Here is a 17793-nt window from a genome sequence, read left to right as displayed (position 1 = left end):
TCGTGGCTGCTTGAGGGGGATGGAGAATAGACATGAGTGACAGGGGCACCCAAGACTGGTGGATGGGTGACTTAAAACGGAACACACGCTCCCCGCAGCTGGCGGATGCTTCAAAACTGCCCCCGTGGTTGGGCAAAGCAGCAGAGAACAAGCCAGTGGAAGACGGGCCCTAACCAGGTGTTTGCACTGTATCTGGACTCTGGGCCCTGTGGGCTCGCTGCCATGTCCCTCAGGAGCTGCAGGCTGGTCCCCAGCCAGGCCAGTGAGGTCACTCCCTCTCCCGCGGTAGATGGTCCATAGCTGCAGACATTCCAGGAATCCAATGGCAACAACATCAACAACAAAAGCCACATAAAAAACCCCAAAAGCAAGCTCCGGTTATTCTTCAGCCTTGAGGCCCTGCACAACGCGGCCTAAACCCAGGAGGTCAGAGGACAGGGGACAGCAGGTGGGCAGACAGCACGGACTCGGCAAAGCCCGTGGGCAGAGCCGAAGAGTGTCCAGGTTAAGACCCTTGCGGTGATCATGAAGACTAAGCCAGGGTGACCCCGCTGCCCGGGAAATGGTTCCTGCTCCTCATCTCTGGCGAAAACTACAAATCTCTTTGCAGATTACCGTTTTCCCTGCGAGCACTGGCGGATGGGTGACTTAAAACGGAACACACGCTCCCCGCAGCTGGCGGATGCTTCAAAACTGGCCCCGTGGTTGGGCAAAGCAGCAGAGAACAAGCCAGTGGAAGACGGGCCCTAACCAGGTGTTTGCACTGTATCTGGACTCTGGGCCCTGTGGGCTCGCTGCCATGTCCCTCAGGAGCTGCAGGCTGGTCCCCAGCCAGGCCAGTGAGGTCACTCCCTCTCCCGCGGTAGATGGTCCATAGCTGCAGACATTCCAGGAATCCAATGGCAACAACATCAACAACAAAAGCCACATAAAAAACCCCAAAAGCAAGCTCCGGTTATTCTTCAGCCTTGAGGCCCTGCACAACGCGGCCTAAACCCAGGAGGTCAGAGGACGGGGGACAGCAGGTGGGCAGACAGCACGGACTCAGCAAAGCCCCGGGGCAGAGCGTCCAGGTTAAGACCCTTGCGGTAATCATGAAGACTAAGCCAGGGTGACCCCGCTGCCCGGGAAATGGTTCCTGCTCCTCATCTCTGGCGAAAACTATAAATCTCTTTGCAGATTACCATTTACCCTGTGTGCACACCTGCAGAAAGCTAATTTGGGGGAAGGAGGGGGACAACAAACAAACAAACGCCTCCCCAGCGCAGACTGCTCTGTCCAGCTGGGAGGAAAGACACCTGGGGAAACAAAGCTGGTGCAGGAAGCCACCGTGCCGGTCCTCTCACGTCAGAGCCGTTATGTCGAGGAGAGAGGTTTAGTGTGTAAGATCCTCAAATGGCCGGACGCAGGCCAGAGGGTGGATGCTCCAATGAGGTTCATTTCTGGCTCAATGGAAAGGTGAGTGAGTGCTTAAAATGAGTCAAAAAGTATAGGCCCTATACTATAGGGGCTGCCTGGAGAGGGAGTTCCAATCCTGAAGGCATTCAAGCTCAGGAGGAACACCTGTCCTGGACATTCGGCTCTATTAGTCTCCCCAGCCCCACACTCCCTGAGCTGGAAAGGTGAGTGAGTGCTTAAAATGAGTCAAAAAGTGCAGGGGCTGCCTGGAGAGGGAGTGAGTTCAATCCTGGAGGCATTCAAGCTCAGGAGGCGTCTATTAGTCTTCCCTGCCCCACACTCCCTGAGTAACTACTTTCCCACAGCCCCTGGAAGGAAGCAGCTAGATCAGTGGTCGGCAAACTCATTAGTCAACAGAGCCAAATATCAACAGTACAACGATTGAAATTTCTTTTGAGAGCCAAATTTTTTAAACTTAAACTATATAGGTAGGTACATTGTTATTAACTTAATTAGGGTACTCCTAAGGCTTAGGAAGAGCCACACTCAAGGGGCCAAAGAGCCGAAGTTTGCCCGCTACGGAGCTAGATCCACCAGGTATCTGCCCACCCTTACAGATGCAGCTGATGGGACCAGGGTGGTCACCTGACCCAGGTTCTGAAAAACCATTGGTTGGGGAGGAACCAATCAGATTCTCTTGTCTCCCAGGCGCTGAAGAGAATGAAAGGTTATATATATTGTAAGGCCAGGGGGCCACTGGCAACCGAGTAAAGCTACTGAGTATCCTTGAGGGGAACTAAAAGGGAGCGGGAAGGAGAGGGCTTGACCCCAGGCTCCCACTGTTCCTGTCTGGACCATGTGTGGCTGGTGTTGAACTTCTTGAGGTTGCCTGTTGGCCCCAGGCTGGGGATGCTGCAGAGGGAGGCAGGGCCCCCCAGGGGGACGGCCAGGCTGGGCAAAGGCAATCCAGCCCTCGAACTTCTCTAAGGCCACGTCAAGCTCCCTCTGACTTCGGGGGCCTGTGTGTAACCTCCCCGCCCCCCCCACGTACTTCCTGCCCAGCACAGAGCCCAGACCCTGGCTGTATGCCACAGAGAACAAAGCTCAGTCATGGCCAAGACTCCCAGTACCCCAACAGGCAGAAAAGTGTGTGGTGGACACACACCCTCAAGTACAATCCCCCGCCCCCACGGAAGGGGGCTTGCAGGGCCCCCCAGGGGGACGGCCAGGCTGGGCAAAGGCAATCCAGCCCTCGAACTTCTCTAAGGCCACGTCAAGCTCCCTCTGACTTCGGGGGCCTGTGTGTAACCTCCCCGCCCCCCCCACGTACTTCCTGCCCAGCACAGAGCCCAGACCCTGGCTGTATGCCACAGAGAACAAAGCTCAGTCATGGCCAAGACCCCCAGTACCCCAACAGGCAGAAAAGTGTGTGGTGGGCACACACCCTCAAGTACAATCCCCCGCCCCCGCACTGCCAACGCCAATGCAGACCTCATGCTTCACGGACATCGTTTTGTTACACGCAATCCATTTAAGATGGCCTATAAACAAAACAAGAGCTCCATGTATTAAGCACCTACAAACGCTACCAAGCCGCGCAGGGCGGGTTCCATCATTCCCGCTTTAGAAGACAGGAACCCAGGCTCAGGAAGGTGGAGCAGCAGGGCCGAGAGCCCCAGCGTGGGCTTCTGTCAACTCACACGGCTCTGACAGCGTGCCGCCTGCGTGGGAGACGCCCGCCTGTGTGGGAGAGCGGGACCCTAGCAGATGCTATCTCCAAAAACTTCTCCCCGACAAGACCTCACCTTATTACCCCAAGGACTTTATCTTCTACTGATCATTAACCTGGATTTGTCCAAATTGGGCATCTCTCTGGTCACCTCCTATCACCCATTTTGGTGTAAAACTAATACAAGTGATGTTTATTGAGCACCTACTATGTGCAAAAGGTTCTATATCGGAGGCTTTTTCTTCCGAATCCTACAACACCTAACCAGGAACATAAGTTTGCAGCTGCTGAAGGAATCATCACCACATCTGCAGGGGACAGCTCCTGTGTCTGCCTCCCAGCTTCTGTTCCCAGCAATGAACATTCTGACTTTCCTTTGAGAAAAACCCCACTTTCAGTCTGCATGTTTCACTGGAGGTTCACAAACTCAACCTTTTCCAGGGAAGGGCACATGACCTGGGCCTGGTCAATCAATGCATTCCATGTGATTGGACCAAGTGATTGGTTCAGAGCTGTCACATGATTAAATCTAAGCCAATGAGAGTCAGCCCTGGGATTTCTGCTGAATACACTGGGAATGAAGCACTCTCTCTACACTGGAATCCTAGAAGGGTAAAGGTTACTTAGACTTGTTAGGTTATTATTATTTTTTAATTGATTTCAGAGAGGAAGGGAGAAGGAGAGAGAGAGACAGAAACATCAATGATGAGAGAGAATCATTGATCGGCTGCCTCCTGCACGCCCCCTACTGGGGATCGAGCCCACAACCTGGGCATGTGCCCTGACCAGAAATCGAACTGTGACCTCCTGTTTCATAGGTCGACATTCAACCACTGAGCCACGCCCGGCCGGGCTATTAGGTCATTTTTGTCACCAGAAAGGATAAAACCCAAACAGATGAAAGGAGAGTTGGAAGATGACATCATTTAAGCCCCTGGATGCAGCGATGCCTGAAGCTAGCCCTACCTGTGATCATTTCAGTTATGGGGAACTATTAATTTCCCTTTTTATCAGTCAGTTCCAGTTGTGTTTATAGCATTTGCTATTGTAGTCCTGCAATTACATAACTGCCTGGGCAGGTGGAGGGAAATTGAGACGTGCAAACTATACAAAGTTAGTTTTTCCATTAAATCGAGTTATTGAGCACTAAGCACAGACATCTCTGAATCTCAGGTGCCACCCTGAATGAGGGTGATCATGCCTTCCTACCTCACAGGGTGAACGGGAGAGTCCCCGAACCCTCCTATGACCTCTGTCATCTTTCACAAGCTAAGGCCGAGAGCAGCAGAAAACCTATAGTTATCAGGGACACCCACATAACTCATCCACACCTGGACCTCCAGCTGGAGTGAGCAGAGCTGCCTCAAGACCCTCCCACTTCACAAGGCCCGGCCCAGCTCGGCTCGGCCCGGCCCAGCCCAGCCCACCCCTCTAGGGCTGGGGCCTGGACAGAGGGGTGGACCAGACACCTTCGAGGGACAGCGTCTCTTGGTCATTCCTCACTTGAGACTCTGCCACGTACAGTTGGGGACAGAGACAAGTGATGCGGCAGGGTTGACTGCAGTAGGGACAGGAAATGGTGGTGACTGTGAGCTCAGGCTGGACTCAGGTTGAATCTTGCCGCTTTTACTTCCTGGCTTTATCGATGGGGCAAGTTTCCTAACCTCCCTGTGCCTCAGTTACTTCATCTGTAAAATGGGGTGATTAATGTACCGAATTTATTTTGGTTGTTTAATGCAGGCAACCCTGCAAAGCAGGGGTCCTTAGATCAGGTTCCCTTGCATAATCATCACCTGAGTGCACACAAGTGACGTCAAACCTTCTAGGGACCGTTTAAGATTATGTGGTGGATGGTGAAACGAGTCCCTCTCAATGCACAAGGATTCGGAACACCTGTGTGTCTCCCTGGTCAAGGGCCAGTCTCTGAAAGGGACCCAGTGAACAGGACCGGCAAGTCAGCCCAGGAAGCAGGAAGGCCAGGCTGGCTCGGGGACAGTGGTCATCAGGATGGAATGCAGAGAGGCCCAGTCACCTCGCTGCGGTCATACAGGGTACATGGCCTTTGGGGAAGCCCCTGGGGCCTACCCCAAGAGCCCGGCAGGAAGAGAGAGCAGATGCTGGTCATTGCAAACAAACCGCAGCTGCCTAAGGGCACCATCAGATCTCCCTTCACCAGGCCCCAGGTAGCTGGGATTTTAATCAGCTACAATCCTCCGTGAGCTAGAATTCTGGCTCAGGCCTGGGGACAAAGCAGCAAACATGAACACACACATGGATGCAGTGCATTCCTACTTCCTTTAACCCGAGGCTGCAGAGGACATTGTGCAACCAGCGGTCCTAAGGGCCTCAGGCTCTGGGTTAGGACCGGAAAGCTCTGTAGATAGACCAGTGCCTGCCCCAGAGGTAGTGTCTGGGCTCCCTTTGCCCTGGGGACCCCTGGGAACCAATGCAGAAAGGCACTGTGGGAAAATTTCAAAGACAATGGAAACACAAAAAGAGCTTTAGGGGTCTAATTCTCCAACAATATCCTTGACTTTGAGCACCAGGGGGGAGGAGGACTGACTTTAGGGAGGACTGTATTTTACCCCCGGCTGCATCCCTGACACTTGAGGAGGAGTCAGGTCCAGGCAAGTGCATGATAATTATGCAGAATAAATGAAAGGAAGGACTTCCGGAGCTCTACCTGGCTTGACGATGCCAGAGACTGAACACCAACTATCCCTTGTTATACAGAGATACAGTGACCAGGCGACACAAAGGACCAGGGCAGGTGTAAAACCAAATGACCACATCATCACACCTGGAGGCCAGAGGCGGTGGGATCCGCTCAGTGAGGTGAGGGGGCTGACCGCGCTGCTCGGCTGCAAGACTAAGAGCAGCCGCTGAGGACCAACGAGGTGGGCACGCTCCAGCTCCTGGCGCGGCAGTGTCCTCCCACCCCCCAGCCCTAAACCCCCAGCCCCTCAAGCTTCAGGGCTGGAGGAGAGCCTCCTTTCTTCCCCTCCAGACGTCAAGGTGCCCCTCTCTGCTGGTCCCGGAGGGAGTAATTGGCCCGTGGGAGGAGCTGTCCGTTTCCTGCGGGCTCTTCTTATAAGCTCCTCCCTCGGATGGCCTGCAGGTGAGGTGTGCGCAAGTCTTTGTATTTTCTCCATGTTTTCACCCAGGCCTGTGGCTGTCTGGCTTGAGAACGAGGTGGCCTAAGGGAGGGAGCCCATGGTCAGCTTCAAGGGTACACCCTCCACCTGCCCTTTCCTGCCTCTATCTTAGAGGAATCTTTTTAAAATTCTGATTTCTGGGCCTCTATCTTCTGCCTAAATCCCAGAAGGGAACTGGGTATATTACTGCCTGCCAGGTAAGGCTCGTCCACAAGTGAGCCAACAGATCAGCCAAATGGGGTTCCTCCTGAGGTCCCAAGGGGGGCAGATGGCAGCATGCCATGCCCCCCCCCCCCATGGAGGTTACAGGTCAGGAGGAAGGCCCAGGATAACTCAAGAAATGCTCCCGCAGGACCCAGTCTCAGCTACACTGTATCCACATGACAGCCGTGGCCTCGCGAGGACCAACACCCAGGGGAGGGAAGGGCGAGAACGGCTCTGCAGAAGGGCTGGGGGCCAGGACAGGTGAAACAGTGCAAGATGGTGAGGAGGAGATCGTGGGGGGGGGAATGCGCCGGCTGGCTCACGGGACGGTGAAGACACCCCGAGCCCCTCAACGGGAGTCCGAAGAGGGGTTGTCGATGTGTGTGGTTCCCAGCAGCAAGCCCAGGCCACAGCGGGTCCTCGCCACCTGCCGGGATGCACCCGGAGCCTCGCTGGGTCTGGGGCGGGGCTGAGGGAGAGGATCCTCCCGACACAAGGTAAGGCTTCCCACGGAGCCATCCGTCCCGGGAAGGTAAGAGCCAGGAGGGCAGCAGACGAACCAGGACGACTCGGTCCCCTAGGCACAGGTCTGCCCTGACCAGCATCGCAGAGCGAACAAGATCGCCGGTGGCACAGCCACATTTGTTAGGTGCCTTACGTGTACAGAGCATGTCCGGGCCCACGGCGCGTGCAAAGCAACCGCAAATCTGTGAGCTGAGCGGGGCGCTGGCACCAGGGAATCTCATTTCAGGGAACCGGGAAACTGAGGTTCCCAGGTCCCTCATTGGGTCCCTCGGGCCAGGTCTGGTGATCTTGGCCCCCCCTTCCCCCTCCCCCGCTTTCTGTAAGCACCGGGAAGACAGAGGATAGGCAACTGCTGTCCAGCACAGCTGTGGGCTGTGCCGACTTCCTCCTTCCTCCAGGCCGATGGACACCAGGGGAACCAGCAGAAGCCTTGTCCCTAAGAGAGGGCTTGGGCCCCAGGGCAATGGGGCCATCTGGCCCTCTGCTCTTCTGAGACTGTGGCCTGGGGTGAGCAGACAGCCGCCACCTGGGGCGCTGGGAGAGAGGATGAGGGACGGGTGCTGCTGGCTGCAGCTCTGCTTGTCTCTGTTGTAACATCCCCATTATGGCCGCCCCATGTGGTAAGGCCCCTGGGAAAGGCACAATCACCTCCCAACACACCCAGCAGTCCCTGGGCATGAAAGGGAATCAGCTCTTGGCAGCTGGTAAGAGAACAGACCAGGGAAGAGGGGAAGGTGGGGGGAGGGGAGGGGCCGGGGAGAGGAGGAGACGGAAAAGAAGATTTGGGGAACATTTTTAAGTGGAAGGAGCTTCCTAGAAGGGTCTTGTTGAGTGGCTGGCTGCAAACGGTAGCTCCATCCGCATGACCTTGGGCAGCGTGTTAGACAGACCACTGGGCCAGCTCGGGTGTCGGATTCTGCAGGTCTGAGGTTCTCGGGTAGGCTGATGCCGCGGGTCCTGGCACCCAGTTTGAGAACCCCTGGCCTGGCCCCTATGGTCGTGCAGGGTGGGAGATAAAGGCACAAGGTCGCCGATGGGCAGCTGGAGGCTGGGAGACCCACATGAATAAAGACGGGAAGTGTGGAGGCCTTGGTCCTTGGACCTCACAGTGGGTCAGAATCACCCGGGTGGAGGGAACTTGTTGAAGATGCAGGTTCCGGGCCCATCCCAGATCGTTTAGACCCGTGGTTCTCAACCTTCTGGCTCTTTAAATACAGTTCCTCATGTTGTGACCCAACCATAAAATTATTTTCATTGCTACTTCATAACTGTAATGTTGCTATTGTTATGAATCATAATGTAAATATCTGATATGCAGGATGGTCTTAGGCAACCCTTGTGAAAGGGTCATTCGACCCCCAAAGGGGTTGTGACCCACAGGTTGAGAACCACTGGTTTAGACTGTCCAGGTCTGTTAGGGGCCTCAGAACTCAACAGCCACAACCGCAGGCTCCCGAGTGATTCTGATGCAGGTGTCCCCGGGGCCACGCGGGGAAGCGAGGCGGCCTCGGGAGCACCGTGGCAAAGCCAGCACCTCCGGCTCCAGGAGCTGACGGGCCAGAGACGTCTACAGTCTCGTGCTCTGAGCCAGAGCCAGCTGCACCACCTACCACAGTGGCCACCCGCCACGGGTGACCTCGTACACCTCAGTCCAGTCTGAAATGCAGTGCTTCCGTCACACTAGTTAGTTTAAACGTGCAGGGAACAGCACAGACATACGATGTTTCCAACTCTGCAGAAGGTTCGAGCAGAGAGCTCTGGCCCGGAGAGGTCACATGCTATCTGCCTCTGTTTCCTCTTCCATAAAACGGGGCTCCTCCTGGGTCTTTCCTGGGGTGGAAGAGAGGAGAGGCTCCTGCAGGGGAGAGGTTCCTACCCCACACCCAGGACCCCTGCACCCGCATTGGGGAGGCAGCCCACTTGGCAGGTGGTCTCCTCCTCTCCCCGGAGCCAAGAGGAGAGCCTCTCTGCCTGCAGCGGGAGCCTCAGGGGGCAGTGTTCCTCCTGGTCGGCTGCTGGTGCAGCCAGAAGGGCCAGAGGAAGTACCAGGAGTGACTGACGGCTGGTGCCATGGGAAGGAGGGCGAGCCCGCCCGGGCCAGGGGATGCTGCCCAGGGTGCCCGCGAACAGCCAGAGGTGATGGACCGTCAACAGATGAGGGGTGGCCAGTACGTTGAAAGTGCAGAGTCCTGTAAATCCCGTGTGACTCCACTTACATGAGGCACCGAGACCAGGCCAATGCGTGGAGCCAGGCAGTGGAATGGTGATCAGCAGGGGCTGGGGCCGGGGGGGAGGGGGATGTGTGTGTGTGTGACTAATTCACGGGACATATTCAGTTTGGGATGATAAAAAAGTCCTGGAAATGGACAGTGGGGCTCATTGCATACACTAACATTGTGAATCTATTTAATGGCACTGAATCGTACACTAAAAATGGTGACATTTATGCTATATATTTTTACCACAATAAAAAACAATGGGGGAAAAAGTGCAGGGTCCGTGACTTCACCCTGGATCTGCTGAGCCACTCTCTAGAGGGGGGCCCTGGGACTCTGCATTGGAGCCCTTTGACCCCGGGGACCCAGCACTTGGCAGGTCTCCCACGCAGGAGAGAGCCGGGAAGAGCCTCCCCACCCCCACCCGCAGGAGAAAGCCCACAGCACAGAAAGTGATGGAACCCGCCCTGCTCCCGAGGCCAGAGGAAGCACAGACAAGCCGCTCGCCAAACAGTCTGCCACGTGCCCAACATGCGGGCCAACAACAAAAGCGATCCGAGCGGGGCCGGGAGGGGTGCGGCGGGGCGGGTGCCAAGTCTAAAGAACCCGCAGGAACCCTGGGTCAAGGATGTGGTCTCCTCTGCCCCTCGGCGCCCAGCCCAGCACCTGGCTCAGGTGGGAGCTCCAGGGAGAAGGAATGTTGGTTGAATAAAAGGCGGGGAAATGCTGCTGGCAGCCTGAGGGGAGGAGTGGGGCTTCGGAGCAAAGACAAAGTCGCACGTGGCTTCTTTCTCACCATCGCACATGTTGTGAGTGCACAGGACAGAGATGCCGGGCCTCCTTCTAACAGATTCTGGCGCTGTGTGTGCCGGGAGAGGGGTGTGTGTGTGCATGTGTGTGTGTGTGCATGTGTGTGTGTGTGTGTGTGTGTGTGTGTGTGTGTGTGTAGACTGGATTAGAAAAGGAAAAGTGGGCCCAGGTGGTGTGGCTCAGGGGTTGAGTGTTGACCTATGAACCAGGAGGTCACAGTTTGATTCCCGGTCAGGGCACATGCCTGGGTTGGGGGCTCGATCCCCAGTGTGGGGTGTACAGGAGGCAGCCGATCAATGATTCTCTCTCATCATTGATGTTTCTATCTCTCTCTCCCTCTCCCTTCCTCTCTGAAATCAATAAAAAACATTTAAAAAAAGAGAAAAGGACAAGAAGGGTTTAACTAGGGTGTGCAGATACCTGCTGTCCGCTTCGGGACGCCTGTGGAGGGAAAAGGGTGCTGCTGAGGGGGATGTCAGGATGCAGGGGATAAACAAGAGTATAGAGCCGCCCTGGTTTCTTATTTTAAAATGAGCTCAGCCCCAGAAAGGTGAATGCTGAGGTTTTCAAAGTCTGGTTGGTGGAACCTCTGCATCCAAAACCAGCCAGGGCACCTGATAAAAATACAGATTCCCAGGCCCCTCCCAGCCCCCAGAGTCTGAATGGAGGTGAAACTTGAGGATGGGCCTGCCGCAAGCACCCAGACCGCTGTGGCCACGTCTGAGGGAGTCAGGAAAGAGGTGGAGAGAGAACACCCACCGCCCGGCGGGGACACCATGTGACCCTGACAGCAGGCTGGTCCCGCCCCCCCCCCCCCTTGCAGAGGGAGTGAGTTGCGCCCATCGCTGCTAAGGTTTCCTTCTCAGGATTCTGTATCCCAGGTTCCCGAACGATCAGGGTCAAACCTCCCGTCAGGGGCCAGGTGGCCTCTTTGGTTCAGGCTGGGGCAGAGGGGTGGGTGGGGTGCAGTCTCCTGGACCCAGAGGAGCAGTCTAGGCCCCAGAGGTCCTCATTCCCAACTGCCTCTGGTTGACTGCAAGCCAGGGAGCCGGAGAAGCCAGGAAGAGAGAGAATCCCGTGACTCCCTGCGTCACAGCCTCTCCGGGGCCCCGGTGGCCCTCGAGGACTCATCAGCCGACGCTGGTCAGGGCAGGGAGGAGGAGATGCAAGTGGGCAGGCAGCAGGGCAGCCTGCACAGCTACTCACTGCACCCCGGGACGCCTCTCTAAGCCTCAACCATGTCGCCTGGAAGACGGGCAGATGTCAGGTGTTTTACAGGGTGAGGAGGGCAGCAGGAACGCAAGAAACAAAGCGTGGGGTCCCCCCTGGTCCTTCGTATGTGGTTCTTCCCCATCAGGGCATCCTCTTCTGCCTGGCCCACAGGACTCAACGTCCGGAGCGCCCTGGCCAGGTGGGGCCGAGCGTGTGGGAGGGAATAAAGCTCCCGGGAGCCAGCAGCTGCTGTTTCTAGTTCCCCCCACACCCCCAGGGAGAGCTTCCTGAAGCCTCTGTACAATTCAAAGGCACTGAACACACTCAATGCCTGTGATAAAGTTACAGCCCAAACCAGTTGGGAGCCTAAGCAACCTGCAAATCTGGGCAGCAACCAAAGCCCAGGCCGCTGGCACCTGCAGGTGGGCCCCCAGGTGGTGGGTGTTCCCGGAAACAGTCCACAAAGCCCAGCACGTGAACCAAGGGGGGGGTGGGGAGGCGTCACCACTGCACCCACAGGCTCCCCTTCTCCTTCCCCCAGGCTTAGCATCACCCAGCTCTGGGCTAGGCCTCCAGGCGGACGCACCTACTTGTCATACCCCTCAGGCTGTTCATCTCCCCCAATGTGGGGGCTGTGGTGGCACCTAGTGGGCTAATGCCACTTGGTGATGGCTTCAAGGAATTGCCACAATCAGTGTCTTCCAAGTGGTCTCTCTTGAAAGGATCCAAATAGCAGACGAGACAACGCCTGAAGTCCCTACCCGCATGGTGGCTGGTGCCAGGGGCACAGGGAACAGGGGGCAATGCCGACTCCCCCCTCCCCGACAGGCACTCATCTGACACGCTCACCACGAAATGCACTTACATGCAAATAACTCCACACACGGGCCTGCACACACCTGGTAACCTCGGCCGCCACCCTCCCTGGGGTGTTTCCAGCCCTTAGTGACTCACTGCAAACACGGGGTCCCCAAGGTGACGGCGTGGCCCAGCTCTAATGATATGTGGGGTGTGTTTATCTGCTGGGGCTAAAACCTGTGCGCCCGCCAATGTACCCGAGCGTCCACTTTTTTTAGCTGGCTGTGCTGTGGATGGGAGAGGCTAACTCCAGGGTTGAGTTTGCGAGTTTCCTTATGCCAATGGCTCTTGAAATGATTAAAAGAGAAGGGAACTCTTCTTACTCCAGAATGGCTGCAGGGGCCTAGCAAATGTCCAGCTAACGCAACTGGAATATTACAAAGAACATAAAGAGTGCACAATGATCTTTATGGAAATTTCCTGATGACTCAGAAGGCCGAATAAGTAGCTAGCGGTCCTTCAGAATCACCCGTCTCATTAAATCCCAGTATTTCAATCTTCAAAATAAAAAAATAAAAAAATTCACACACACTCACTCATTGAAGTTCTGCGGACTCTGGATGAGTGAGCATTCCCCTGCCCTCGTATGGCACAGGTAGTATTGGGCTCCACAGGGATGAAGGATGCTCCGGATTCCTGCCCAACAAGCTCTCAGGTGGGCAATATGATCCCATTTTATAGATGGGCGAACTGAGGCTCGGGATGTTAAAGAATTTGCTTGGGAACAAAGCTGGCGAATTCAAACCAGGGTGTCTAATTGCAAAGCTGGTGCCCGTACCCACTATGGTGTGCCACCTGCCCTGGCAGAAGGAAGGTTCAACTCATCTCACGGAGCAGCCACACAGGATGGAGGGTGCTGGGCCACAGGAGACCTCGCCAGGAAAACCAATCTCAATTTCTTCCAAGAGCAATGACTCTCACTCCTGATTGTCCAGGACAGCCACGCCCCCAATGTCTTTGTCTCACCCATTAGACAAGGAAGCTCACACTGAGCCCTCGGGGTCCCAGTGGGCGGTTTCCTAAGAGCACCCCAATGCCAAGCAGAGATTTAATCTCCCCTCTAACCCAGGGAACAAAGCTGGCGAATTCAAACCAGGGTGTCTGATTGCAAAGCTGGCGCCTGTACCAACTATGGTGTGCCACCTGCCCTGGCAGAAGGAAGGTTCAACTCATCTCACGGAGCAGCCACACAGGATGGAAGGTGCTGGGCCACAGACCTCTCCAGGAAAACCAACCTCAATTTCTTCCAAGAGCAACGACTCTCACTCCTGATTGTCCAGGACAGCCACGCCCCCAATGTCTTTGTCTCACTCATTAGACAAGGAAGCTCACACTGAACCCTCGGGGTCTCAGTGGGCAGTTTCCTAAGAGCACCCCAATGCCAAGCGGAGATTTAATCTCCCCTCTAACCCGGCATTAATCCTTTTCCAAAGGGATAACACAGCTGACCCAGCTGCTGATACTACTTGAGGCACGAAGATAAGCAAATGTCTGAGTTGCTTAAAACAAAGAATGTCAAGGAGAGGACAAATCTTTTTTAAAAGATAAAACTTTAAAGAGCCCTGGCTGAGTTGGTTGGAGCGTCATTCCACACACCAAAAGGTTGTGGGTTCGATTCCCGGTCCAGGCACATACCTAGGTTATGGGTTGAATTTCCAATTGGGGTGTGTATAGGAGGTAACCAATCGATGTTTCCTTCCTTCCTTCCTTCCTTCCTTCCTTCCTTCCTTCCTTCCCTCCCTCCCTCCCTCCCTCCCTCTCCTTCTCTCTAAAATCAATTTTTAAAAAACCACACAAGCACTCTTTTTAAAAAAGCAATCTATACTAATAGAGGAATATGCAAATTACTCTCTGTCTTTCCCTCTCTCTTCCACTCTTTTTAAAAAAGCAATCTATACTAATAGAAGAATATGCAAATTATCCAGGATGCCATCACAGTAACAACCGAACAGCAGGCTGCGTGGGGCGACCAGGCTGGCAGGGGGGTTAGTGAGGGACGACCAAATGACTGAACATGGGGTGCATGGGGTGACTATGCTGGCGGGGGGCGGGGCAGTTAGGGGCGATCAGGCAGGCAGGCAGGCGAGCAGTTAGGAGCCAGCGGTCCCGGATTGTGAGAGGGATGTCTGACTGCCGGTTTAGGCTCGATCCCGGGGATCAGGCCTAACCCGGCAGTTGGACATCCCCTGAGGGGTCCCAGATTGAAGAGGGTGCAGGCTGGGCTGAGGGGCCCCCCCCCCCCCGCCATGTATGAATTTCGTGCACTGGGCCTCTAGTGGAAAAATATCCTCGGATGAGGATTAAAAAAACAAAACAACAAAAAACCCACACAGCCTCAGGTGAGGATTAAAAAACATTTAAAGAAAAACCGGACTGGAAACTTAATGTAGGTCTCCTTTCTCTAGATCAGCACCAGGTCTTTCCACATTGCCTTGAGATCTATAATCTGGGACCAAATCCTGCCTGTGACACCTACTATGTGACTGTGGGCAAGTTACTCACTTTTTCTGAGCACCAGTCTCCCCAAGGGGGAATGAGATTAGCAATCGCACCTTCCCTGGGGGTTCCTGGCCCACTGATTAAGACAAAGCTTGGCGTTTGGTGAGCTCCGTGCCTCAGGAGAGTAGAATGCTGGGAGCTAATGCCCAGACAAACACAGGTCTGGTCCCTCCCCCTTGCACTTGGAGTGAGGAGAGGGGCCAGAGGAGCTAAGAACTCAAATGACTAATAAAAAAGGTAGAGGGTCCAGTGGCTCCGGGTCCCGTGGCAGGTCCGCTGGGCCTGGGCTGAATGAGGTAGTGTGGCATCTGACCTGGGCCTGGAGGCTGTGGGCTTCAGATGTGGACAGATAAAGTGCCCAGTCTCCAAAGATACTAATTTACCAAGAACTTTTAAACAATGACCGGGTTCCTTTAACTGAGTGGCAACGCCCTCTTGCTTTAGGGACTCAGCACCCGTGCACCTTGTTCTGGAACTGGCTCTCTCTGCGACCACCTACCTAAATACTAAAGAGCACCCACCCCCAACACACTGACCCCTCACCCTGCCTGCACAGCGCTCACCACCCCCCCGACACAACCCCTGCGTGTTTGCCTACTGGCAATCTCCTCCCACAGAATACAAGCTCCATGGAAACCAGGGCTGCGGTTGCCTCCTTTGCTGCTACCTCCCTGGTAGCTACAACACTGCCTGGCAGGAAGAGATGCTCAAGAGATGCGACGCATGAACGGACAACCAAAGACGAAACAGTTCACGTTCTCAGTCCAAGAACACTCAGTGAGCCCCTGGTTCACGCCGCTGGGGCCCAGACGGAGTTATTCCCATCAAGAGGGAAACTGAGTCGCCAAGTATCTCGGCAGAACCAGGTGCTGATGGAACCAGCATGTAACGTCTACATCTCCTGCTCTGGTCCCCAGTCTGTGTGCCAAGGAGGGTAACCTCCCCTGGGGGAGGCCCCACCCTGGAGGCCAGAGTGGTCACCAGCATCGGGCCTGCCACCCTGCCGACCTCAGGAGGGTGACAGGATGCCCAATCCTCCATCCCTTCAATCGGGCGTCCCCTCGCCCTCTCCTCTTCCCCACACTGGACTCCACCATCCAACCGGGCACTCCTTCAGCTCCTGAAACCGAGCATCCCATCCGGCCGGGGACCGAGGTGCGGAGACCCTGGGGCGAGTCGCCTCGCTGCCTGGCCAACATGCTTATTTCAGCTTGTGGTGCTCAGCCAGCAGAGTCCTCATGATCTCCCAGAGGAAATCTCCTTATAACACCCACGTCCACGACAGGCTGTCCTCAAGGCCTGGGCACCGTGGACGTTCTCAGAAACTTCGTTTGGTCTTTCAGAACCGGACCAGCAGAGGGTGGAGGGTGGCTGGGTAGAGGGAACTCAGAAACCTTCTGGGTTGCGCTGCCAGCTTGGCCCTGTTCCAGGCCAGTGATATCACCTGCAAATCAGGCGAGGAGATCTGCACAGCCTGCAGGGCCACCTGAGGGCCATCCGAATAACCGCCACCCCAGACCTCAGACCGGCCTCTCCGCGACACCATGTCATTAGGTTGTTGTTATTATGAAACACAAACGGGAGTCATGTAGACACAAAGTAAACAGATATCTCTCCACCCAGCCATCTTCAAAATGTTTACATAATAACCACCTCCCCTGGCCTTGCATCACTCGGGTCCTTTACAGACCAGGCCAAAGGCATCTTGGCACAGTGCAGGAGGGTGGCGTTGGAGCAGACAGCATCCCATCCTAATGGAGATGTGGGGGGGGGGGGGGGGGGGCGGTCTTGACAGGTGCCCTGCAAGGGAGGCTGGCGACTAAGATTCATTAAGCATCAACTACCAACGAGGCGAGGTGCTTCGCACACACCGGCTTTGAATGCTCCAAACATTAGTCGACACTCTTATTATTTCCCTAAACTGAGTCTCAAATGGGTCAGGCGACTTGCCTAAGCTGTCCCAGTTGCTTATTCTTCGAATCTATGCTGTTTTACACCAAGTCCTGGACCAGGTTCCATGCAGCTGGGGAAGGGGGGGTGAAGGGGGTGGGCGGTCTTCAGCTGGCTCAGCCCCAAGGCCAAACGGCCAGGGACTCAAGCGCCTCCCAGGGCTCAGGCCCCTCTCCTGGATCCTTGGTGACCCAAGCGCTCAGTTGCTCCAGGACACCAGCGGGAGCTCAGCTAATGAGAGCCAGCTGCTGGGCAGTCCCAGTTCCTGTGGCTGGAACACGGCCCCCAGAATTCCATCCCCTGGGGCCACCAACAGGCAGCCTGGAACAAGGGGGCCTGGCTGCTGGCTTCTTTTCTCACAGGACAAAAAGAATGATTAGCTGGTAAACTGGCTGCCTGGGAAAGGCATTCTGATGGCTATTGAAAGACAAAATTAGAAGTTCCCAGCACCAAGGTTGGTGGTGGTGGTGGTGGAGGGAACGACTTAGGGCAAGTCCATTACCCTCAGGGCTTTCCTGTCCTCACCTTCCCTGGGCTCACAGTCTCCTTCCCGGAGCCCTGATAAGATTCTAGGAGACACTGCATGTAAATTACTGGAACACAATAGGTGTTCAACAGGAATGAATAATCATGTAGCTCGCTTCTAATGTTTCCTGGGAAAAGCATTCAAACTGCTGATAGACCCTTCATCTTCCATTGTCTTCCATCTAAATTTCTTCCCACCCTAGAGTCCAAGGGATCCAGGGGTTCCTCTGCCCCCCCACCCCTACCCCATGACATAACTTGCGGGATGGGGGTGTGACTGGGAGGACCAGCTGAGACCGGAGCAGAATGGAATGAGCGCACCCACTCGGGGTATTTTAACACGAAAACGCTGTGATCCGCTTGGGTGGATTAGCCAACGACACCGAATTAGACCACTCGCTGCGTTGGTCTCCACCGCGGCGATCTCTCTTTCTGCATTCGTCATCGTTCAAGTGTAAGAGAAATCTCTTCGCTCCCAGCAAATGCAAAGCACTACTTTTCCTCCCGGTAAAGCAGAGCTCTCCTGGCACTTTATGGGGCTACCATGTGGGTTACGGGGGCCGCCCAGACTTCACGCGGGGCTGGCCCCTTTCCCACGTTTCCCAGAACAGGCGCCGGGTCCCGCCCAGAGCCAGGTCTCCAGGTGCCGCGGGACCGCACCGAACCACACCGGCAGTGGCCTTGACCTCCCTCTGCAGCCCTCTGGTGGGGG

The 17793-nt window shown here is 55.4% G+C and overlaps 2 protein-coding genes across 2 annotated transcripts in view; one reads left to right on the top strand and one right to left on the bottom strand.

The window, feature by feature from the left end:
- Positions 1–17793, bottom strand: part of LOC102249322 (kazrin) — a 328747-nt gene that overhangs the window by 66479 nt on the left and 244475 nt on the right. The window lies entirely within an intron of this gene.
- Positions 1–17793, top strand: part of LOC106724763 — a 48118-nt gene that overhangs the window by 14675 nt on the left and 15650 nt on the right. The gene's annotated exons all lie outside the window — the stretch shown is intronic.

The sequence above is a fragment of the Myotis brandtii genome, unplaced genomic scaffold (genome assembly GCF_000412655.1).
Source record: "Myotis brandtii unplaced genomic scaffold, ASM41265v1 scaffold96, whole genome shotgun sequence".
Taxonomy (NCBI): domain Eukaryota; kingdom Metazoa; phylum Chordata; class Mammalia; order Chiroptera; family Vespertilionidae; genus Myotis; species Myotis brandtii.
The sequence above is the reverse complement of the archived record's forward strand: the minus strand, read 5'-3'. Positions and strand labels throughout refer to the sequence as shown.